Here is a 25,774-nt window from a genome sequence, read left to right as displayed (position 1 = left end):
ATGTATACCCCAAAGTATTGAAAGCAGAGTCTTGAAGAGATATTTGCACACCCATGTTCATAGTAGCATTATTCACAGTAGCTGAGAGGTGGAAGCAACCCAGATGTCTATTGATGGGTGAATGGATAGACAAAATGTGGGATATACTCACAGTGGAATATTATTCAGCCTTAAAAAGGAAGGAAATCCTGACACCTGCAACAACATGAATGGACTTTACGCTAAGTGAAATAAGCTAGTCGAAAGAGGACAAACACTGTGTGATTCCATTTACATGAGATGCCTAGAGTAGTCACAATTATAGAGACCAACTAGAAAGGTGGTTTCTAGGCACTGGAGGGAGGAAGGAGTGGAGAGTTATTGTGTGATGGGTACAGAGTTTCAGTCTGGGTTGATGAAAAAGTGTGGGGATGGATGGTGGGGATGGTTGCACAACAATGTGAACGTTCTTAATGCCATTGAACTATGCTTAGACGTGGTTACAATGGTAAATTTTATGCGTATTGTATCACAATTTAAAATAATAGCTTAAAAAACAGGGGGGAGGGATTGAAGTGACTGCCTGTGAACTCTTCCCTGTGAAGGATAAAAGGGATTTTGATCTCAGTCACATATTTCTCAGGTTAAGTTATTCCAGCCCACTCAAACAGCATTCACTGGAAAAGCGAGGGTGGTGGAAAGTCATGGAGACCTTGAGTTTTATTTCCCTAACCCCCAACTTGCTTGGAGTCTTCATTCTCTTCATTTTGTCCAATGCAAAATGAGTGGACTTTTCTTAGAAATTGAATTCCCTGGAGGGTGATATCAGCAGACTTTCACTCTGAGCGCTTTAGCAACAGCTTTCTCAGCCTGAGAGGAAAAGCCAAGGGCTCGCATTCAAACAGGTAAGCGAGATGCTTCCGAAATTGAAACCTGTAACCGTGTAACCGAGAGTCACGCTTTTCAGTTAAGCCTAGTGTTAGATGGTAGATGGATGAGTCATCTGGTCTGAGCGCATCAACTGAAGGATGTGGAATTTGACTAATATCTAGTTACCTTTGGGTTTATCTTACAGAATCTCACTGGTTCCATTCAGCTCCATATGGAAAAGTTTAACGTGATATAACAATGAAGCTGGGTTGTCCTGTCTTCCAGCTTTAACACTATTTTGGTTGTATGGATTGTAATGCTTGAAAAGAGGGGTTCTGACTTTTATTGTTGGTTGACAGCTATTTGAGTTGTCACCGCGCAAGTAGTGTAGTGGTGAATGGAGCTCACCGTCTAGTGCAGAATGGTCCTTATTTGGCATCTTCCTATTTATAAGTGGGAAAAGTTCAACCAAGTATTGGGAGCATCTGGCAGAGGCCTTTACCCTGTCTGTGGGGAGAGAAGTGTGGGTGGAGCCAGAGTGCCCCTAGTTAAAGGGCTACCTCGAGAGTTTTGCACCGGGCTTCATTCCAGCAACACTGGGGGGCTGTTCTCACTTTTCAGTGGGGAGAAGAGCATGGAGGTAACCAGAATTATTAGACCCCTCCCTGATTTTAAGGCCTCTTTTACTACTGGATAGAAGCTAGAGTGGAATTAGGGAGACCAAAAAGGAGGCTTCTGCAGGATTGTACCCAAAGATGATAATGATGGTAATGATAGTAGCCACATGGAGGGCCACCTGTGTGCCAAAAGCTCTACTTGTCTTATCCTCACTCTATGAGCTGTAGGTCGGTGACATTACCGGTACCATTTCGCAGTTGAGGAAATCCAGGAACAGAGAGGCCGATCAGTTTTTGTTAAGATCACACAGCTTGTATTGAATGCACCCAGGATGGTGGGCAGGCCTGGGAGCTGGTAGGGAGGAGCTGTTTGCATTCTTCAACAGCCATGTGATCATCAGGAATGTAGTGTAGGAAGGTGCAGAGGCGGTGGATTGCCTTTAAACTGGGGTTCAGGAGCCACGGGGCATCCCTGGCTACATCTGTTTCTTCTCGGGATACATATGGTAGCTGTTGTCCAGTATCAGCTCAGGGCTGGCCTGAGCTTTGTGGAGGAATGGGCCGGCTGGGGGCGTTTGCTGGAGCTGTGCGCTCCCAGACGCCCGGTTGCTTCTCTGGATGTGGCAGTGGTGGGGTGATGGGCGTAGTGTGTGTGTGGGGAGGTGGCAGAGTGTACAGTGTGGTTCTGAGTCTGAGTGAGCTGTACGTGGATCTTTATTGACGTGAGCAGGTTCTGTCGGTCCCCTAGGCGTTTGGTTGGGGGATGAAGAGCAGCCCACAAGCGGCAGAGTGCTTTTTGTGATGTTTACTTTATGGAACATACTGTGCTTGGCACTACAACCTGTTTGACAAGAGAGGCAGCAGGAAATTCAGAGCCATTAGAGAATTATTTATACCAGAATACAAACACAGCCTTTTCAAGTGTTTTGTAGGCCTGTTTCCTGCAGGGGTCTGTGGAAAACGTGTGCCTCATCTACTAAAATTAAGGAAAGGTGGTTAGTAGTTTTGTAGAGAAGCAAGGAACTGTAATTCTCCACTTTGTTTTTAAAAATCTGCCTGCCTTGGTCATGCTTATTGTTTAATGTGTTGGATTCAGGATTAAAGGAAAATTGACAGGTAGGGAGCATCTGCTCTTTTACTTTAAAAAAAGAGTAAATATGTAGTTTCTTTTTTTAATTAAAAAATGAAATACAGGGAATTCCCTGGCAGTCCAGTGGTTAGGACTCGGTGCTTTCACTCACGATGCTGGGGTTCGATCCCTGGTCTGGGAACTCAGATCTCACAAGCCGAGTGGCACAGCCAAAAAAACAAAAACAAAAATGAAATACATGCCCATGGTTTTAAAAAATTCCCTAAACAACATAAAAGGATGTAGGAAATCCTCCTTTCATTCTAGTCCTCCCATGCCTTCCCCAGAGATAGTTTCAGTTTTCTTGTGTATTCTTCATATATGGGCTATGCAAATATAAACATATTCTGTATACAATATGCACACTGTTCCATGCTGTGCTCTTTTCATTGTGTAATACTTCTTAGAGATGATTTCATACCAGCACATATAAATAAATCTATCCTGTTCGTTTTAATAGCTATAAAATTCCGATGAATGGAATGACTAGAATTTATTTAACCAGCCCCCATTTAGACCTTAATGCTTTCATAAACAATATTGAGAGGCATATCCTTCTATATCCTTCATTATTTCACACGTGTGAATATATCTATAAAATAAACTTCTCTGTCAAAGCATATTTAGATTTGAAATCTTAGGAGGCTTACTCTTGGGCTTAGTAAAGCTAGAATTTGAACATCTATTGTGTGAAAGACCAGTCATTTTTGAGAATTTCGTTTGATTAACGTGGTTTTTATCCTGCCAGCAGTTGTGAAAAGATGCTGTTTAAATACATCACATCTATGTAAACATTTACTTCTACAAGTAAGGTATTTCAACCAAATGTTATTTCAGGCAGGTACAATTTAATCGTTAATTAAGCCCCTCCCTTGACAGATGGAATACAGTCTCGATTCTGAGCCCCCAGCCCCCCATTAAAATTTAAGAACTTCAAGCTAAGCATGGTGAGTGTGGAGGCCATTCACTTCCCTGATGAGAAACCTTGTGATGCTGGAATATGGGGAAAGTATGAGCGTCTGTTAATGGACAGTCTTAAGCTTCCGAGGGACCTGCAGTTTACTGTATCCGAAGGACTGTGCCACTGCTCTATAGCTCATCTGCACTTGTGTCACCAGTTCATGAGGCATTTTTCTGCCAGCTTCACACATGTTAACCTATCGGGTGGGCTGGGAGTTTAAACTTCTGATTAATGTCAGTGCATTTCTGCAAATGATGTTTGTTATTTTTCACCATCTTTCCAAAGTTAAATCTTATTAGCAGGGTGAGAGGGGTTTCAAGAAACTGATACTGGGTTTTTGTTTTTGTTTAGAGTTTATGTTTATGTTTAGATTTTTCAGTATTTAACCAGGCGTGTGGAACCTGGACGCCTTTGGGTCTGCTGTGCCTCATTAGTCAATGTTATTAGTATGTCTTTAGAAAAAAACCACACACACACTAGAATATAGATTTGTTTTGCAAGTCAATTTGCTAAAATGTCAGTTAATATCACTAAGCAGGCCCTACGTCTTTTTTTTTTTTTTTTGCGGTACGCGGGCCTCTCACCGCTGTGGCCTCTCCCGCTGCGGGGCACAGGCTCAGCGGCCATGGCTCACGGGCCCAGCCGCTCCGAGGCATGTGGGATCCTCCCAGACGGGGGCACGAACCCGCGTCCCCTGCATCGGCAGGCGGACTCTCAACCACTGCGCCACCAGGGAAGCTCCCTATTTCTTTTTACTGATTGTTCTTGTCAGTGGTGATCTGAGATGGATGCAGTTAATAAGCTTTTGAAAGTGTGTATCTAGGTTCTGTAATGTGGTCTTGTGTGGCCATGGGGTCGGAGTACCCACTGAGCACCTATTAATAATTAGCCCTGCACTAATAATAACAACAGCTAAATGCACTGAGCCACAACTCATCAAAACCCTGCACTTTTTTTGCCTGAGTTTTATGGGTAAGGAAAGTGAGGAGGTTAAGCTGAAGCACAAGGGCCCACAGTTAGTAGAGCCAGGATTTGTATGTGGGCAGTTTGCTCCAGGCCCACACCATGATGTTTTATGTATTACTCTCCAAAAAACCCCTTTGAGGCTGATAATAATATTCCCATTTTACCTTCAGGGAACTTGAGGCTCAGAATTAAATGACTTAACCACAGGTCATTAAAGGTCACAGCTACTGAGAAACCGTGTGGTCTGAAATCCAGATTCTTCCCTATTGCTCACAGTTGTTATTTAAGAAAAGACCTCATGTGTGGGCCTGTCCCACATATTTCAGGACTTTTAGCTTCCCTACAACCCACTCACTAAATTCCACTAGGGACCTCAATGACTGTGCCAGCCAAAAATGTCCCCACATATTTCTAATGTTAGGTGTCATATTTACATTTCTTAATTTCAAACTTGTCTCTCATCATTATACTGCATTGCCTCCCATGGCAATTTTTTAATCAACAGTAATCAAACTCAACTCTTGCTCATAATTTGGAATAGTTAGAATAATTGGAATAATTGTAAATGCAAATCATTTCAATACAAAATCACAGATGAGAGAGAGCGTCTCACCCAGATCCCTGTCTTATAGTTTACACACACACACACTTTCTACCCACGCTGAAGCACAGAGGTGGCAGAAAAGACTTTCTCAAAGTCAAAAAAAATTGGCAGCTCACTGGACTCAACCCCTATTTGTGCGGAGCCTGTTGGCATTTCTTCGAATTCTCAGTTTGCTTCAGGCAAATGTATTCGATTGAGCTGTGTTTGTTTTCTAATGAGTGATTTTGACCTTTCAAAGGGCAACATTTGGAGGGTTGATGTAATTGAGTTGAAAAGGCCTACCATGGAACTGCAGGACAAGTTTGTGGCTATTTTGGAAAAGGTATCTTGCTCCTGGTCTCTCTCTTAAGTAGTTTTATAATGCTGAGAAAACTGGACACTTCTGGTGAGACTTGTCACTGTTACCTTAGCAGGTGTTTGTGCAGGCTCCCCCCAAATTTAAGTAGACTAGGAGGCAGGTTGAATAATCTCATATGTACTAACCCTGATGGTTCTCATGGAGGAAAGAATTTTTTTTTAAACACTTTTATTGGAGTATAATTGCTTTACAACGGTATCTGAGTTTCTGCTTTATAACAAAGTGAATCAGCTATACATACACATATATTCCCATATCTCGGAGGAAAGAATTTTTGGTGAATGAAAAATGTTATTGTTTGAGAACATTCACTTGTTCAGAAAATTTGTTCAGTGCCTGTTGTGTGGCAGATACAGTTTTAATTTCTGTGGATGAATTGGGCATAGATTTTCCCTGTTGTTTGTGGTGCTGATTGTTTCCAGACGCTTTCTGTATCTTCAATAAAAGACAAAAGATTACTTGACTACATCCACTTAGGACACTATACAACTGTATTGTCCATTGTACAGGATCAGGGTTAGAGGTTAGTTCTGGTAGCATCTTTGCCTGATGGTATCAGTCTCATTCATTTACGAGTATGCCTCTGGAATATAAAATGTGTTTTGGGGAACGGATTTAATGAAGAAGTTGATTCATTATGCAGGAGGGTCATCAGATGATTATATCTTTTAAAAAAGCATCTCTAATGTCCCGGAGTTCTTGGGCCTCAAATGTTGGTTAATCAGTTAAGTCACAGCACTTGAGGAAACTATGACCAATGCAGAAATGTCTTCTGATGAACGCTGGGAGAGAATTTGCAGATGCTGGAGTAAACTTCCTCTAAAGAAATGCTCTTACACAAATTTGGAGGTGTTGAGGGATATGCATTTCTTACTGACTGTGGAAAAGTTCATTGAAACTGTTGACATACACCTTTCATTAGTGATTCAGAAATAGTAGAAGTTGTTTTGAAATCACCCAAGTTATAGTAACAGGAAAATAATTCTTCTCATCCTCATCTGCCTGTTCTTCCTCACTATTATTATTATTATTATTATTATTAGAGTAGGAACATGGCTTGGGAAAAATCTGTTTGAATCAGTAACTCACTTGGCAGACACTTGAACTGATTGAGAGCTATTTTATGTCTCTTTTGCTTTCATGGAAGAGAGACCACTGATTAAAAAGCTTGATATTGGAGAGCTCTTAAAAAACAAACAAACCAACAAACCAATAAAACAGAACAGACTTAGGGCATCTCCTGATATCCTGATTTATGTACATATAGTGTATTACAATACACTATAGTGTATTACAATAATTGATGTTCTTAATGATGACCTTTGACTCATGACAATCATGTGAAATTGGGTTCTGAGTACTCTTGTTTTTTTTTTTTTTAAATCAGTAAATAGCCTCGGAAGTATATTTGAGGAGGTAGGAAAATGTTTAGGATGTAATGTGAGTGAAAACAAGTTACAAAGTAGTATGTATATATATCCTCAAGTTGGTAAAACCCAACGGCATTTTCCAAAATTTTACAGTGAATCTGGGTAACTCTTATAAAAAATATTATTAGAAGTTGGGGTGGGGGGAATCATAATTCTCCACAAAACAGTGAGTCAACCATCTCAAAATAGAGGAGGGGGCAGAGGGCAAAATGCAGAAGAATATTTAATAGTTTAATAGCCTGGAAACATGTCCACATGTTGTGACATGAAAAATGATTATAAAACAGTGTGTATAGTCCTAAATTTGTAAAATGAATGAATTTATAAAACAGGAAGTACACAAAAGTGTGTATAAAAAGTATACAAAATACACGAAATTATGCCAAAAATACAAAAAATTTATACAGGAAGGAAAAAAGTATTTATTTAAACTGTATATACACCAGTGGAGCAAACAGAAATCCTTGTCCTTCTGGTGTTCTAAAGAAGGACTGGAAAGAAATATTTCAAAATGGTAAGTGATTCTGACTGATGGCTAAGTTTACTGGTAATTTTTCTTGTCTGTGAGTATCTTTATTTTCTAATATCATTCAGGGAACATCTGTTACTTTTGTAAACGGGGAAAGTAAGAAAAAAATGTAATATATTTCAGGAAGATCTTCACTTATTAAAAGAGAAAACAAAAAATGAGCCTAGAAAGTCACTTTTCTCTCATCTGGGCAGTTAAGTCTCCACTTTATTGTTTGATAAATGAGCCATTTAAAGATTTTTGTTTTAACCAGGTCTCCTAAGGCAGGCGATGCTTTGTAGCCCATGGTTGTTACTACTTTAATGATGCAAACTTAAAACATCAGGGCAGCGAGTGAGTGGATCAATGATTCTCTGGCAGTTCTTCACGTCCTCAGATGACACTTAGGAGGTGAGGCCCCCTTTGTCTTTGCATGTGGCTGGCCTGGATGGACACTTAACTCTTGGCTGAGGAATAAACCCAGTGGAGGAAATTCAAGAACCTAGCCAAGTGCATCATTTTCCCTAGGATGTTAATTTCCGAGATCTAGTCCTTGGAGTTCTGAGAAGCGAGAGGAGTATGTTACTGCAGACCTTTCTTGGAGATTCTCAGTGCTCATTAGCATATTTAAGGTTCTGAGAAATTCTGGAGCAAAGGTAATTGCTGCCAAAGAAGGGTTTTTGTTTTTATTTATTTACTTATTTATTTATTGGCCCCCGCGGTATGTGGGATCTTAGTTCCCCAGCCAAGGATCAAACCCGTGCCCCCCTGCAGACCTAACCGCTAGGACTGCCAGGGAGGTCCCCATAGAAGGTTTTTTAAAAAGTGGAATCTGACTGACTTCAGTGGAATGGGGAGCCGGGTGGATGAGGCTCCGAAAGGAAAGAATAGTCCTTGAAGAGGAGGAGAAAACGACGTTAACGCATTAAGGGGGTCCCTGCACAGATCTGGGAGTGGCATGAAACTTGGAGTTCTCCAAACCTAAGGATGTGGTTTCAACAGTAGTAGTTTTACATGTGCATGAAACTTTAAATGGTTTCCTGAATAGTTGTCCAAGTCTTGAAAAGTATATTTCAATCACATTTTATAAATTACAATGACTTATTTTAAGTCTTAGAGACTTGTGACTTGCAAGTGATTTCAGCTGCATAAATCATTAGTGGAAATATATTTTCATGCATCAAATTTACTTATATCAAGAAACTCCTATGGATTTTCATTTGATGGGTTTTTTTAAATAGCATTTAGAAAAATGAATGATACAATTACTTCTACTCACTGTTTCTGTAAAGTAGAATCATTTGGCCCTGTTTTCTGCTAATGTCTGTACTTTTTCCTTTAAAGCAGTCATATCAAGTGATGAGTAGAGAATCTTAATTTAAGCCCCCTATTTTGAGGAGTTTAAAGGTTCCAAGAATTTTTTTAAAAAATTGCCTGCATATATGAGCCTTGCTTTGCTAATTTACATGTGTAGCTATTTAGCTCAGAACATTTAAGGACAAAAGCAACAGGATAAGAGCAACAGATTGCAACTAAGATTATTATTTTTTTCTGAATAAATGGGGTTGCTTAACTTGGTAGGTTATGTGTCCCACTTGTCTTTGTTGCATGGATCTAACTGTATTTTTTTTTTTAATTGGGGTATAGTTGCTTCATAATGTTGTGTTAATTTCTGCTGTACAGCAAAGTGAATCAGCTATATATACACACACATCCCCTCCATTTTGGATTTCCTTTCCGTTTAGGTCACCACACAGCACCAAGCAGAGTTCCCCATGCTATACAGCAGGTTCTCATTAGTTATCTATTTTATACATAGTAGTGTATATATGTCAATCCCAATCTCCCACTTCATCCCCCCCCCACCTTTTCCCCCCCTTGGTGTCCATACATTTGTTTTCTACGTCTGTTTCTCTGTTTCTGCTTTGAAGATAAGTTCATCTGTACCATGTTTCTAGATTCTACATATATGCGTTAATATACGATATTTGTTTTTCTCTTTCTGACTTACTTCACTCTGTATGACACAGCAACATGTAAAAGAATGAAATTAGAACACTCCCTAACACCATACACAAAAATAAACTCAAAATGGATTAAAGACCTAAATATAAGACCGGACACTATAAAACTCTTAGAGGAAAACATAGGAAGAATACTCTTTGACATAAACCACAGAGTAATGAAAATAAAAACAAAAATAAACAAATGGGACCTAATTAAATTTAAAAGCTTTTGCACAGCAAAAGGAAACCATAAACAATACGAAAAGACAGCCCTCAGAATGCGAGAAAATGTTTGCAGACTAAGCAACTGACAAGAGATTAATCTCCAAAATATACAAATAGCTCATGCAGCTCAGTATCAAGATCTGACTGTATTTTTAGTTGTGTTTTTCTCACACACACACACACACGTCCGCGCACACCACTGTTTTCTATGTGGATTTACTTGGATTTTGTTTACATTGTATCCATTAAGAAGTGGATGCATGATATACGTCTACGGCATTGGGATTCAAGACTTGCTACCCACTGATGTACATAAAAGGCTGAGAATGTAACTTGCTTTACTGGTGAAATTGCTGTGATGTCATTGCCATTTGTTTGTCACTGAATTGCAAGGATCCGGCTCCCAAATAGCACAGACCAGTTATTCATAGCCTGATAGGTTATACTGTGACCAGTTGCTGTGAGTGATAGAAACTCTTTTCTAGGTGTTTATAACAGAGCGATTTTTAAAATGCATCATCATTGCTAAAGAGTAATTTTCAAAAAGTTAAAAAGTATTGCATGTAGGTATAAAATGAACGTATATCATAGTTTTTGTTCAACTTAGGGAATTAAAGGAGAATTTGAAGAACTGAAAAAAAAGGAATGCTATAATGAATTTATTAATAGATAACAAAATTGGTTTAAAAAGAGCAATAAAACATAACGTTTGGATTATCTTTCCTTCCAGGCAGATCAAATTTTATTTGCATTGCTAGGGATAAGAATTATTTGGAACTACTGTCTGTTTTATGGAGGTGTAAAATAATAGTCAGTCAAAGGTGCGTAGCCCTATTGACTCAGAAAATCCCCAGAAGGCCCTCTGGGTGATGTCTAGCACTCACTGAAGGGACAGACACCTAGGACTCTCTTTTGTCCATTTCAAAATCTTGGACAATTTTTCCTGACATCATTAAAAAAATATTTTTATAGCAATTTCATTCTTTGAGTACTTATAGTTTCAGACTCTGAGATTAATGCTCTTCTAATTTGTTCAAAACTGAGTGACAAGAATATTTAAAATGGGTATTTGGATTTCCAATGCCTTGTTCTGTTACCATTCCCCCTCCAAGCCCCACTCCACCCAGGTGGAGTATTGAAAATATTACGGTTAAGGTGGTAGCACCATCTGATCTAAGTATTTCCTCTAATGACCAATCAAGTAACACTCTCTGCTTCTTACTTTCTTTAAGGGAGAGGTAGGGCATTGTAGTATCATTTTCTATTTTAAATGAAAAATAGAGCAATTGAAAACAATATATAAAATTCTGATATTCTGTGTACAAATGGGATAGCCTGGGAAGTGACACATTTTAAGAGTCTTTACAGGAAAATTTGTAGTTCCAATTATGAATTTAATAGATGAAAATTCATCATGTGACAGCCCAGGTAATACAGAATGTTTTGCACCACTGCTCAGAAACTGTGCCCAAAAGTAGAATCCTCCTTGGTCTGAAAGGGATGTGTTGATATTGCCAGAGGTTGCCTGTACTGAGATTATATACCATAGGAGAGGATTTATAGACCTTCTCATAAATTGACCTTATTTTATGGTTGAGAAACCTGAAGTCTAGAAGAAAGAGGGAGTTGAAAAAAATTTGACCTCAGATTTCTTACTAAGTGATATGAGCTGTTCACTTCCTTAAATTAGTCTAAAAATAGGTGCTTTAATTCTAACTAAACATGTCAATAGTAGGTCTTCATATAAAAATTTAATTTAGGTTACATTCATAGGCTCTGTCTTTCGGTAATTTTTTGGTTGCAAAAACCAGGTTAGTTTCACTCAAGGAAAGGTAGAGGGGTGAAGGTGGAGATCAGGATGTAGCTCTCCTGAGAATCCCAGATTAGGAAGTGGTTCAGGTTCAGCTCTCACTTTCTATGGCAGACTTGGCTCATGACACTTACCCTGACCCTGAGTGTGCCTCTTGACCTTTTACCCCAATATCTAACTGGCAATTTCCTTTAGAGTTTCTTAATTCCAGTTTTTGAGGCAGAGAATCTTGATTGGCTGGCCCCAACTTTTTAGCCAATAAACGCAAGTTGAAGGCTCCTGGCCAGCCTATGAATGGCTGTATTTTGGTCAGATGTTTCTCCAGGTTCAATCAGCTATGGCTGTGTGTGGGGACTTGTAACATGTGATACAGAAGATGGCAGTTGAAAAGCAACTGAGCCTGGGTGTGGTAGAATCCCCCAGAAATAGGAGTGGGTGAACTGACACTGTGATATGTCTTCTGTAAATTCAATTTTAGTAAATCAGTTGATTCTCAGTTAAAAAACCATTTCTCATAATCTCGCTTGGAACTGGATTTAATGTTTTAATCTGTTTCTATATTGGAGTACATTTGGGATTTCTTTTTAGTTCATCTTATATTCGTATTAGCCAGCTAAATTTTGCCTTTTTTAGGAACACAAAAGACAGTTTTTGTGACTTGCGAAGTTTATTATGGTAGCTTGGTTTGACAATTCATGCTGAATTTTCTTTTGAAGCTCTAATGTTACTGCAAAGTATTTAAAAAGGAAATTAGAAAATTCTCGTTGTGAGTTCCTTTAATTTCCATGAAATGCTTATTCTCAATATCAGAGAAGAACCCAGAATCAAAAGGCAAGGCATTTGGATTCATTTTTAAAGTAGTTCTTACATTGCTGACCTGTATATACTGTATGTTTGGGATATGGCATAACTTATATTTATGAGACTTTCTGAGTAGTTAGGGAGAAAGTGTGACTGTTTCAGAGGGAGACTGCTTGGACATGATAGATTAGATGTGGTTTGGATAATTTTTTAAAAGGCGTTATAGTTTTTGATCCTATTTTACTTGAAACTTTTTTTGATAGTGGCGTAAGACTGTGTAAAGATGGTTTTACTGGAAGGTAAATTATAATAAAATATTATGTGGACATAATTACCAATCCAGAATTTATTGGTGTGCATATAATATTTTGAGAAAAAAGTTCTTAAGTCAGAAAAGAGCATGTGGACAATTCCTTCATTATTGCAAATATGCTTGTTTCCATTGTTCTTACTAAGCCCCGTGACAGACATGGACTAACAGTGTGGGGAGCAGGGTAGGCAAAGGACATTATAGGGAACTGCAGGGGCAAACATTTAGCAATGACTAAGTCTTTCGAGGGTGTGTAGTAATCCACTTTTGATAATAATGACTAAGCGAGAAAAGTAAGGGTGGCTGAACTGAGGGCTTGATTTGTTATAGTTGCTAACAGAGAAACATGGTAGGGTTTTGTTGGGTGCCACCAATGTTTGTCCTAGGTACTGAGAGCATTATATTGGGTTGGCCAAAAAGTTCGCTCGAGTTTTTCTGTAACATCTTATAGAACACTGGTCAAGTGTGGCTCGTGCCCTCAAGGAGCTGTACAGTAAGAATGTACTGTAGCGAAGGGAAGAATAAGACTTCCCTGGAGTGTGGTTGAACGTGTTCTCCCTGGTGAAGAACACTGGTCCCAGCTGCTAGCAGAAGGAAGCCTTGCAGTATCTCCAGCAGGAGACTGCGACTTGCAGTCACCATAAACTAGACAGGATGCCTGGGGCTTTGCAACTGTAGTTGTCGTCTTCTTTTTTAGTTATCATCTATGACTTTATTTTTTAAATATAAATTTATTTATTTATTTATTTTTGGCTGCATTGGGTCTTCGTTGCTGCACCTCGGCTTTCTCTAGTTGTGGCGAGCAGGGGCTACTCTTCGTTACGGTGCGCGGGCTTCTCATTGCAGTGGCTTCTCTTGTTGTGGAGCACGGGCTCTAGACGCTCGGGCTCAGTAGTTGTGGCACACGTGCTCAGTAGTTGTGGCTCACGGGCTCTAGAGTGCAGTGTCAGTAGTTGTGGCGCACGGGCCTAGTTGCTCTGTGGCTTGTGGGATCCTTCTGGACCAGGGCTCGAACCCGTGTCCCCTGCATTGGCAGGCGGATTCTTAACCACTGCGCCACCAGGGAGGTCCTGCAACTGTTGTCTTAAGACTGTAAAGGTTCTTCTCCAAGCCAAGCCAAGCCAAGAAAGAAAAGTTTCTATTAAACTGTGTTTACTGACAGTTAAATATTAGAGGAAGAAAGCACTAACATTGTACTTTGGATTTTGAACTCTTTTAAAGTAAGATTTAATTTACATAGCACTCTGCTTATGAGAGAATGAGGACACTTTCAGTGGTTTTTCCTCTTCTAATAAAGTATAATTTTAATAGAAAATTTAATAAAAATAGGAAAATATAATTAAATTGGTCACGTGCTGTTACTGGCCTCACTGTAGTATTCAAGTGTAATTACACACCGTTTTCCCCCGGGAAGAAGCAACTGAACTACAATAATTCAGTTTGGGACAGGGATGCCAAAAAATGAAGCATACCTGCTGCCCTTTCTGTGTCTTATGTCTGTGAGCCACCTAGCAAGATGAACCACTGCCCTCCCTGACCTAAGAGGGAGTCATAAGCCTTGAAAGGACTGGCCTTCCTGCCAATACAGGCTTGTAGAGTAGGAGTTTGCAATGCCTTAGAGAATGTTGTGAACTTGAGTCTTTTCTTTCCTCAGCTTTGCTCCTGAGGCTCATTCCTTTTTACTTTTTTTTTTTTTTTTTTTTTGCGGTACGCGGGCCTCTCATCGCTGTGGCCCCTCCCGTTGTGGAGCCCAGGCTCCGGACACGCAGGCCCAGTGGCCATGGCCCACGGGCCCAGCCGCTCCGCGGCACGTGGGATCCTCCCGGACCGGGGCACGAACCCGCGTCCCCCGCATCGGCAGGCGGACCCTCAACCACCGCGCCACCAGGGATGCCCCTCTCATTCCTTTTTACTTCGAATCTTCTACTTCAGTGTAGTTTTTCTTGGGAGGAAGTCAGCAGTAGTAAAAACACAGGAGTTTGGGTATTGCTATACCAGCATCGTTGTGAATAAGGGAAGGGTACCTTACTCTGTCCTCACTCCTCCCAGTATTCTTCTGAATGTCACTGGGTTAATGTCTACAAAGATTCTTGCCTTACTATACTCAGTCTTAGTTGAAAGTTTAAAGCCACGGCCATCTGAGTGTAATTTGGATAATTTTTTTCCTGCTTTACTGTGCAAGGTGAGCATAGTTAACTCTCTTACTCACGAGTCACAGAAAGAATTCACATGGTATGTTCACAGCATGTGTCCACTGTAAAATCAAGCCTGCAGCTTTTACTATGCTTTCCCTGTGCCAGAGCTGGCACAGACAATCACCAGAGAGCTCTCAGCTGCTTTAGCAGTTATCTAAATCCATAAAAAGAGTCCATCCAGACCTGTTTTTATTTCCTGTCCTCAAGCCACTGGCTAACAAGAAACTTCCCCCCATCTCGCAGAAGGAAGGCATGTTGATATCCTTTGCTCAGGACATATCAAAAACAATTGGAAACCGGAAAATAGTGAAAGAATCACTAAATGATTTGGAATTGGAAAGCAGATTTGGTTGCTGTCATCTTTAAGCCAGAACTGTCCTGTGTTTTTGGTGTTCAACACTACTTGATTTGGGACCTGTTCCTACTTCCTCGCATTGAAATCTTGGACAAGTTTTTGACCTTGGACAATTTTCTGACCTTGGACAAGTTATATGACCTGTTTGGGCCCAGTGTCTGCATTTGATAAATTGGTGATCCTAACCTTTCCCTGCTTGCAGGGTTCTTACAGGATTAAATGTGAAGACATTTCATGATGTCTGACAATCATAGTTATTGACATTGACATATTATTTTGTATTTATCAGTGAGGGTGCAAGAAGGCCTTATCACATAGTCTTATAACAACTTTTTTTAGATATTTTATTTCCTCTCCCTCTCAAGTAGCAGATTAGAAAGTTCCCTGTTTGAAGAGTGTTCTTATTTTGGCCCCCGCTTTTTTGAACGTACTTATGATAGAATTAGATATTCATGCAGGTGTGGTGTATCGTTTGAAGGTGACATTATCATAGGTTCCTCAATAATTTTTGGTGGTAATTTGCCTTCTGTATCTGTGACTTTCTCTGAGGGACATCGTGTTCTTTAGTTTTCCACACTTGCAGTGAGAAGGCATTCAAAGTGTATAAAACAAGTTAACATGTCAGAAATTTACACCTTGTGTAATTTAAGGATTTCTTTTGAAATTTCTCCTTTGAGGTACAGAAAGATGAGTACGCCTAGTTTACACGTAACAGAACCATTCAACTTTTTGGTAATTCAGCAGAAAGGCTTGATGGAATTTGAATTACTTGGTTCTTTTCTTATAATGATTCATGGGCAAAGACAATACAATATATTCTGTATCCAATTACAGTGGCTTCTTTTCTGTGAACATTTTCCTTTTTGTTTTTGGTGTCTAGTCCTGCATACAGGCTGTAAAGAGGAACAGCTTTGCGTCACCTACTAACTGTTTAACTTTGTGCACTATACTTTGCTTTGAGACTTAATATCCTTATCTGTCTACAGGCAGATAAGATATGCTGTCTTCAGAGCAAATGGAAGATCAAATGAGATGATGCGTCAGTAACTTGGTCTAGCTTGTTAGACTAAACATACTTGTTTGGTAATTATCTTTATTTTATAGGTGTTTTTATACCTATAGAAAGGAGGTCCAAACTCCCTTGTCCCCCTCCCCCCTTCCCTCTGCTCCTGCTTCTCACATGTCACTTCCAACCGTACATACCTCCTGGACAATAGGAAGAAAGGCCCTTTCCCTGCTATTTATATCATAAAACACCTTCTGTTTCCTGCGGTTTCTGGAGACCCTGCAGGTTGACTTCAAACAACCATGCAACCAGTCAAAACATCTTCCTCAGACACATCAACATCTTTCTGAAATAATATCTTGCAGTCTGTGACTACTTGCTTCTCTCTTGCATTTTATTTTGGTCCAGATGCAGAGATTCTTAGACTCTCAGACAGATCCTTGATCCAGTAGGCAAAACTAGTGTGTGGTATTCAGAGTCATGGCAGTGGTGATCTTTGGGGAGAGTGGTGGTTACACATATGTGTTCACTTTAGGAAAATTAAGCCACTCAAGATTTCTGTATGTATAAAATATATTAATACAAATGTTTATTAATTTTTTAAAAGGATACTTTTTCGCCTCTTTCTGCAGGTACCGTAATTCACATGTATATTCACATATATATTTTCGAAGGGCTATATTTCATTTTTAGTTGAGAAAGTCTTTTGTGAAATTCAATGAGGAAGCATTTCTAAGCTTTTAAGATGAGGTGGATTAAAGTCTATTTATAAGCTCTTTGATCATAAACATTTATATGGTGTGTAGTTTATCACAGGATACTGAATATAAACATGTTGCTACCTTTTTTACTCCTTTTTTACATAATTCTTATGTTTTGAAAACATGCCTTCATGCTTCTTTATCTTTCTCTGTATTGTCAGCGGTTATTTAGCTGAATGGTGAGAAGATAATTTATAAAATATATGATTCTAGAACTCGTGATACCGTTAGTTACACTTGGAATGCAATTTTTTATTGGCTTGACTTTACATACTTGCTTCTGCATAGCTTTGCTTTGTAAAGCTTACTCTGAGTACCATGACAGCCAGAAATTAGCTGAGAAGTGGGAAAGAACAATTTTTGCTATGGCTAGGGAACAAGAAGTAAATAATAGTTTTTTTTTTTCTTATAAGCAGCTCATGACCAGAAGAATGCAGTTTAATTTACTTATTATTTTCTTCTAGATTGGAAGGAAGACTGATAAAGAGAAATAACGGGATTCAGGTAAATGGAATTAATTTCTTTATGTACCTTTTATGTTAAGTTTACATTTTTCGTGTTTTCCCATGAGAAGAACAAAACAATTTTTGTGGTCAACTTGAACATATAAGGAATGTTTTGGGGATATAGATGTAATAGTCAAGTACATACTTATACCATTTAATTAATCTAGTTACACATGTATATTTAATAATCACATTTATATAAAACATAATATTACAATTACTACTTTTTTCCTACTTCAGAATAATTTTCTTCCAACTCTTTACATACATATTTGATGTCAGTGTCTTCATTATTAGAGTCACATTTTTGAAGCATCCAGTACCATTTGCCAAGCATGTTATCATTTTAGTTGTTTGTGATACAGCACTTCTGGAATTCATGTATGGTGCTATAATTGGAAATTTTATTCCAAGCCACAAGAAAGTATTTGCATAATGTTAGAATAGTTGCTATTTTCACTCTTTCTGTGTAGGTGAACATAGGAGATCTCCACTGTGTAACAGTTTGCAGATTTGCCTTGTTAAATATTCTTTCCTTCCTTTCTTCCTTCCTCCCTCCCTTCCTTCCATCCATTTATTCATTTACTTTATTTATTTTGAGATAATTCCATGTACATTGTTTAAAATTAAACTAGTACTGTAACAGCCGTTCCCTGTTGTTCTTATACTCCCATTACTCCTTTACCCAAAGATGGTACTTTTCAACTCTTTTAGTTATATTTTCTCATGTCCACCTACCTATTTCTAAATAGCCCACTGTGTGCATTTCTTGATTTCTTTTAAAATTTTAGACATACACATTGATTTCCTGCTGAGGATTTACCTCTCATACACAACTCTTTACCCTCAGTGCACATCTACTCTTCCTGACTCTTGCAGTCATGTTACAGTCTGTGGTTAAATACATATTTAATGTTTGCTTTATTATGACTATACTTTATGACTGAGCTTTGCAAGGCATATTAAAATGTCTCAGGCCATTCTTCTTTCTAGTTGGTTGTATGTGAACTATTTTGTTTCTCTGGAAAATGTTTGACTCTTTTCTTTATCCCCAGAATTCTGAACTTTCATATTGGAACATATGTCTTACGGCTTGTTGATGTTCATGGTCCTTTCAATTCAGAAACTCATGTCCTCTAATTTGGAAATTTTTCTTATACTATTCCTTTGATAATTTTCCTTTTCCTCCACCCTTTTCTCTGTTTTCTGTCAGTTTGTTAGTTGGATATTTGGACCTACTGGTTTGATTCTGTAATTTTTTAATGTCTATTTCTTAGCTATTTTCTAACTTTCTGTATTGTTCTTTTTTTCTGAGAGGTTTTCTTAGTATTTTTTGAACTTCTGATTTCTGCCAGCATATTTTTAATTTCAAATTTAATTTTTTATTGGCCTCTGAATATTTCTTTAAAAAAGTGGGAACCTGTTCTTATTTCATGGATACAATATTTTCTCTTTTCCCTTGAGAATATGAATGGGATTATTTTGCAGTTTCTGTCTGCTTTTTGAACTTTTTCCTCTGTTTCCCCTTTTTATCAACTTGTTTTGGCCCCTGGTTTTATTTTATTTTGTTTTTAAAGATTTTTTGGGGGGCTTCCCTGGTGGTGCAGTGGTTAAGAATCCGCCTGCCAATGCAGGGGACGTGGGTTCGATCCCTGGTCTGGGAAGATCCCACATGCCACGGAGCACCTAAGTCCGTGAGCCACAACTACTGAGCCAGCAAGCCACAGCTACTGAAGCCCGTGAGCCTAGAGCCCATGCTCCGCAACAAGAGAAGCCACCACAATGAGAAGCCCGTGCACCGCAACGAAGAGTAGCCCCTGCTCGCGGCAACTAGAGAAGGCCAGAGCACAGCAACAAAGACCCCACACAGCCAAAAATAAATAAATAAATTGATTAAAAAAATTTTTTTTTGATGAGGACCATTTTTAAAGTCTTTATTGAATTTGTTACAATATTGCTTCTGTTTTATGTTTTGGTTTTTTGGCTGCAAGGCAGGTGGGATCTTAGCTCCCGGACCAGGGATCGAACCCACACCCCCTACGTTGTAAGGTGAAATCTTAACCACTCGACAGCCATGGAAGTCCCTTGGCCCCTGATTTTAATGTTAGAGGCTTTACTCAAATTAATGGTGAGAATTTAGTTGTCTGTTCATATTTGGGAGTGAGACTATAAAAAGTGGACTGGAAATTTGTTTACTTAGTGGACTTCACTATAGGCTTTTTGGACAGGAACCTGGACGTGTGAGTTACTGTCTCCAAGACATCAGAATCTGCAAATCTTTTTTCTTGGATCTTTCAGTTTCTCCAAAACAGAATCCTCTGCTCACTGTTTTGTGGGGTAAAAGCTGGCCTGTGAGGATTTGCGGGAGCCATGTTGGGGGAGGGGGCCAGACGTCTCACCATCCAAGCCTGTAATGCTGACTTCTTGATGCCTCTATTTCAACCTTATCTGATGTTTCTGAGTCTGAAGTCTTGCTATATGGTTTTCTCCAGAGAGTAAACTGCTTCCTCTTACGGAAGTAAGGATGCTTAGGCTGGCTCTACTAGTTGGGGAGAAGATCTGGAGTTCTAACTCCTTTTTGGTTGTTGTTTAAATCAACACAAATGTGTTACCTTGCAGTTCTGTAGGTCAGAAGTCTGACATGGGTCTTACTGGGCTAAAGTCAGGATTGTCTGCAGGGCTGCCTTCCTCCCTAGAGGAGAATCCATTCCCTTGCTTTCCCCAGCTGCATTCCTTGGCTCTCGGCCCCCCTCCTCCCTTTTAAAGGAGCAACAGCAGGTCAAATACATCTCATGTTGCATTTCTTTGACCTTCTGTCTGCTTACCTCTTTCACTTTTAAGGACCCTTATGATTACATTGAATCTGTCTAGATAATCCAGGATAATCTCCTTAATTTTTTTACTGTGGTTAAAAACACAATATAAAATTTACCCTCTTAACCTTTTAAGTGTATAATATAGTAGTGTTAGCTATATTCACATTGTTAAGCTTCAGGTCTCTGAAACTTTTTCTTCTTGCAAAACTGAAACTACACCCACTGGACAACTCTCCTTTTTCCCCTGCCTCAGCCTCTGGTAAGCACTGTTCTATTTTCTAAGAGTTTGACTACTTCAGATGCCTCATATAAGTAGAATCTTATAGTATTTACTTTTGTGATTGGCTTATTTTACTTAGTGTAATGTCCTCAATCAAGGTTCATCCATGTTGTAGCATATGACAGGATTTCCTTTTTTTTTTTTTAAAGAGTAAATAATATTCCATTATATGTATATACCACATCTTCTTTATCCATTCATCTGTTGATGGACATTTAGGTTGCTTTCACCTCTTGGCTATTGTGAATAATGCTGCAGTGAAGATGGTTGTGCAAATACCTCTTCGAGATCCTGCTTTCAGTTCTGGGCGAGGGGTAATACACCCAGAAGTGGGATTGTCGGATCATGGGGTAGTTCTATTTTTAACTTTTTGTAGAACCTTCATGCTGTTTTCCATGGAGTGGTTGCATCATTTTACATTACCACCAACAGTGCACAAGGGTTCCCTTTTCTGCACGCCAACACTTGTTGTTTTGGTTTTTGAGAGTGGTCAGCCTCACAGCTGTGAGATGGTATCTCATTTGGTTTTGATTTTCATTTCCCTGATGATTAATGATGTTGAGGATACTTTCATATGCTTGTTAACCATCTGTACATCTTTGGAGAAGTGTCTGTTCAGGTTTTTTAACAGGGTTATTTGGTTTTTGGTGTTGAGTTGTAGAAATTCTTTATATGTTCTGGATATTAATCCCTTATAATGTGTATAGTTTGCAAATATTTTCTTCTATTTCATAGGTTGCCTTTTCACTCTGATTGTTTCCTTTGCTGTACAGAAGTTCTAAAGTTTGATACAGTCTCATTTGTCTATTTTTAAAGCTTTTGTTCCCTATGCTTTTGGTATCATAGCCAAGAAATCGTTGCCAAATCCAGTGTCATGAAGCTTTCCCCCTATGTTTTCTTCTAGCAGGTTTATATTTTCAGGTCTTACATTTAGGTTTTTAATCCATTTTGAGTTAAGTTTTATATGTGGTATAAGGCAAGGGTCTAACTGCGTTTTGTACAGACTTTAGTCAGCCTCCCGCTTCTCAGCTCCTTGCTGTCTTCTCCCGGTGACCAGAAGCTGCATGTCCTGAGCCTTTCTGGAGCATTCGGCTGGATTTTCGTTTGCTTCTCAAGCTTCGTTTGCCTCTCTTTCGTTTGCTTGCCTGTTCTGCTCTGCTCTGCTCTGCTCTGCTCAGCAGTCATCTCTGCCTTCAGCTTCCAAAATGCCATTGATGTCTGTTGTCTTCACTAATATACTTTTCTGTTCTTTTTGTCCTTATGGATTTATATCTTTTGTCCTCTTTGCTATAATTTTAATGGGGTTGAGAAGGAAGTAGAGATAAACAGACCTATTCCATTGGGCATCTATAATCCCCAAATCCATATTGCTTTTTAAAATGATACTTAAAAGACTTTTAAAAAATGATACCTCACATTTGCTATTGTTAGATCCTACCTCTGAAAATAATTGTTCAATCTATTTCTTTGCTTCTCTTTGTTAACCAGTTTCTGTCAAGGGACCTATAAGCATCCAAAGCTAGCATTAATTGAAGTTATTTTCCCAAACATTATTATTAAAAAAACCCAGATTTTTGTTTGTAATATGAGACAGTGAGGTCTTGAATATAAGGTGACACCCTATTTCCTGAGTTATACCTTTTTTTTTTTTTTTGCGGTACGCGGGCCTCTCACTGTTGTGGCCTCTCCCGTTGCGGAGCACAGGCTCCGGACACGCAGGCTCAGCGGCCATGGCTCACGGGCCCAGCCGCTCCGCGGCATGTGGCATCTTCCCGGACCGGGGCATGAACCCGTGTCCCCTGCATCGGCAGGCGGACTCTCAAACACTGTGCCACCAGGGAAGCCCCCTGAGTTATACTTCTTTTAGGTGGGCGGAACTCTTGATTTATCTTTAGCTATATGCACTGTATGTTGGTATCATCAGAAGATGATGTTCTTTTATATAAATATATTTTACTCCGAAGCTTTTTAAAAAAATTAATTAATTTATATTTGGCTGCGTTGGGTCTTCGTTGCTGCGTCCTGGTTTTCTCTAGCTGTGGTGAGCAGGGGCTACTCTTCGTTGCGGTGCGCGGGCTTCTCATTGCAGTGGCTTCTCTTGTTGTGGAGCACAGGCTCTAGGCGCGGGCTTCAGTAGTTGTGGCAGGCAGGCTCAGTAGTTGTGGCTTGCGGGCTCAGTAGTTGTGGCACATGGGCTTAGTTGCTCTGAGGCATGTGGGATCTTCCCAGACCAGGGCTCGAACCTGTGTCCCCTGCATTGGCAGGTGGATTCTTAACCACTGCGCCACCAGGGAAGCCCACTCTGAAGCTTTAATTGAACACTTTTAAGCTAATGTAATGGCAAGAGAGTCCTTTTTGTTTGTTCTTAGTTAGTTTGTGACAGTGGCTTTCTATTGACTGTATTTGATTATTTACAAGGATAGTGCTATTTCTTACAGATAGGATAAAGGTTGGTTAAAATGGGAGATTGCTTGGTATGACTAGGTCCTTACGGACTATCAAGAGTAGTTTTTTGTTCCAAGAATTGTTTCCTCACAAAGTTTAGCCTGTTAGCTGTCTTAAGATAGGAGCCCAGTTTGGTCCATGCAAATCCCTAGGATTTTTATCCTGGGGTCCAGGGATGGGCTTCAGAGAGTTGAAGATCCTCCTGAAATTTGAGTGGTAGTAGAATAGGCTTAGCTATCATCAGATATTCAATGATGAGGGGCTTGTGTGATCCTGGAAATAGTTGAGAACCCACTTCTAATACATTATTATAAAGAAAAAAATAGAATGTTGCTGATTAAAAGAAACACGATCAAAATGAAATGCCACCTTGCTAGATGCCATTAGATTCCACATTCTTTCACATGTAAGTACAAATGACCGTAAATAGGGACTAAATGAACAACTTTCTTTGTTCCTTGTCAGATGCAAAACATTATCTTCCTGGTTATGCACACACCCATTTACACACATATAACTATGAAAGGTATCATTCATGAGGGTAATGTTTTAGCCTAGAGAAATGACCACCTTTTTATCAGTCAACTTGTAAAGAGGGTAATTTAGGAGTTACCCTTTGTTTTCGTAGTGAAACTGCTATACTTTATTTGTGAACATCAGTTATTTGTCGACAGTTAAAGATAGTAGATAAATATATAAAAGGAGAGATACCTCTCTGTGATAGAGGGTTACAGACTTTTGTTTTCAGTTAAGAAAAGATGGGATAAGTTTATGTTATGTATATTTTATGACAATTTTTATTAAAGATTGAGGAAAGAAAGAAAGAAAAAAAAGAAAAAATGATGGGGGTGACAAAAGATGGGGTGGGAGGTGGGGAAGGTCAGTTGTGAATTTTTGTTTCCAGTCTAATACTTGAAAACTTAAATGCTTTTCTTTATAGTGAGGTGTCCTGGATTGATAAGGTCTCTTTCAATGTAGGAATTTCATGATTCCATTTTCAAAGTGGTTAAGCTTAAATTGCTCTTCTATTCTAGGTACACCGTTGAGTTCTTTGGGATGCACAAAAGTGTGTGGCTGAGAAGCTTATGAAATAGAAGACAAGACCCTGCCTCAGGAAGCGTACATGAGAATAATTTTAAAGGAACCCAGCGATAAATGCAAAACAGTAGCTGTTGGAGGTATGTCATGACTTAGAGCTTGGATTGAACCTAGTGTGGCACACTCTGTACTAAGTCAAGTTGAGCCATTCTCTGGGAACCTTCTTAGAGCAGAACCTCACCCTCTGGCCTCAAATACACTAGTGACTGTTGTTCTCTGAACTTGACTGTGTAACAGGATGTCACTCTTAACTCTTTCTTAAGCAACTCTGACTCAGCCCCTCTAGAGTCCTTCCTATTGCCTGGCATACAATAAAGATGACAGTAAAAAAGGCAACGTTTGACTATGGACAAATGAAAGCGATAGTAAATTTCTAGCCGGATACCTCACTGCTTTCTCTTCTGGGAATGGGGCAGTCAGTATCAAAGCTCAATGAATGTGTGTCCTTTGAATCAGCTGTTACTTACTGGCTTTTCTCTACCCTGTTTGACATCAAGGCCATATCTGAGTCTGACTGGGTGGTAGCTGCATCTGATTCACTGGTTCCCTGTTAGTCATTGAATTTGACCTGCTTGTCTCCTTGACCCCTCAAGTTACAGTGTTAAGTGGTTACTTCATTTTCTTGCTTAGAGCGATAATTCTTTACTCCTCAACCAACTTTATCATCAAGGTCAGGGTAATGCATTATTTCACATCCTTCGGCCTTCAGCGATGTCTGGCTTTTGATGCACTGGCTCCTTTTTTATGGCATAGCCTATGCCATGTTGTGTGTCGTCTTGATCCTTTAGGGGTTCTTTTTCCCAATCTACCAATATAGAACACTTTAAATATACCCTGTGCCAAATAGTTTATATCTTCGATCATCATACCATCATGAGAACATTAAACAAGTCCCACTTTCTAGATGAGAATGCTGAGGTTCCAAGTGGTTAAATAGCTGGCCTACTATTTCTCAGAGAGTAAATGGCAGAAATGGGATTTATAGCATTTAATTAGTGTATTAAAATCAAGTATTTTCTAATTTTATAATTTCACTGAGAGTATATTATCGGTATGTGACATTATTAAAATATGCCCTCTTTCTAACATACGCTCTGACGTCTTTGTTGATACATTCTGAATTGATTATGAAGGCAGTATAGGAAGTATGAGTGGACTTTGATGTTTCTGATACAATCCTGTTGTGTCTGTGACATTTGTACCAGTACCCAGATCCTTTCAATATAGTTAGTGAAGATGATAAAGGCAAGGGATGATGAGATTTTGCTAGAAATCTTCTCATGTAGTTCACAAGCTTGTTTCAGAGCCTGAATCCCTTAAAATGTAGGACATCTATTCAAGTGCTTAGTCTTGGCTCAAGTGATCACTCTCAGTATGTATAGCTGGGAAGTTTCCCTGAAGGATATGAGTTTTAAGTTTAAGTGAGTTTAAAAATAAATCGTATCGGGCTTCCCTGGTGGCGCAGTGGTTGAGAGTCCTCCTGCCGATGCAGGGGACACGGGTTCGTGCCCCGGCCCAGGAAGATCCCACATGCCGCGGAGCAGCTGGACCCGTGAGCCATGGCCGCTGAGCCTGCGCGTCCGGAGCCTGTGCTCCGCAACGGGAGAGGCCACAACACTGAGAGGCCGGCGTACTGCAAAAAAAAAAAAAAAAAAAAAAAAGAATAAATCGTATCCACTTTTTGTTTTGTCCCCAATAGTGGGCAACATGAGTTGAAAATCTGTGTATAAAATCCTGG

The 25,774-nt window shown here is 39.4% G+C and overlaps 1 protein-coding gene across 1 annotated transcript in view; it reads left to right on the top strand.

Moving 5' to 3' along the window:
• LOC149747274 (uncharacterized) overlaps positions 1 to 25,774 on the top strand; it is a 215,502-nt gene that overhangs the window by 124,632 nt on the left and 65,096 nt on the right. The window contains exons 8-9 of the mRNA XM_089897354.1: positions 17,356 to 17,395; positions 23,973 to 24,116. The gene's annotated coding sequence lies outside the window, so the exon portion shown is untranslated. The remainder of the gene's footprint in view (positions 1 to 17,355; positions 17,396 to 23,972; positions 24,117 to 25,774) is intronic.

The sequence above is a fragment of the Delphinapterus leucas genome, chromosome 16 (assembly GCF_059928025.1).
Source record: "Delphinapterus leucas isolate spDelLeu-1000000601 "Yukka" chromosome 16, BTC_Dleu_Yukka2, whole genome shotgun sequence".
Classification (NCBI taxonomy): domain Eukaryota; kingdom Metazoa; phylum Chordata; class Mammalia; order Artiodactyla; family Monodontidae; genus Delphinapterus; species Delphinapterus leucas.
Note: the sequence above shows the minus strand (reverse complement) of the source record. Positions and strands in the feature narration are given on the sequence as shown.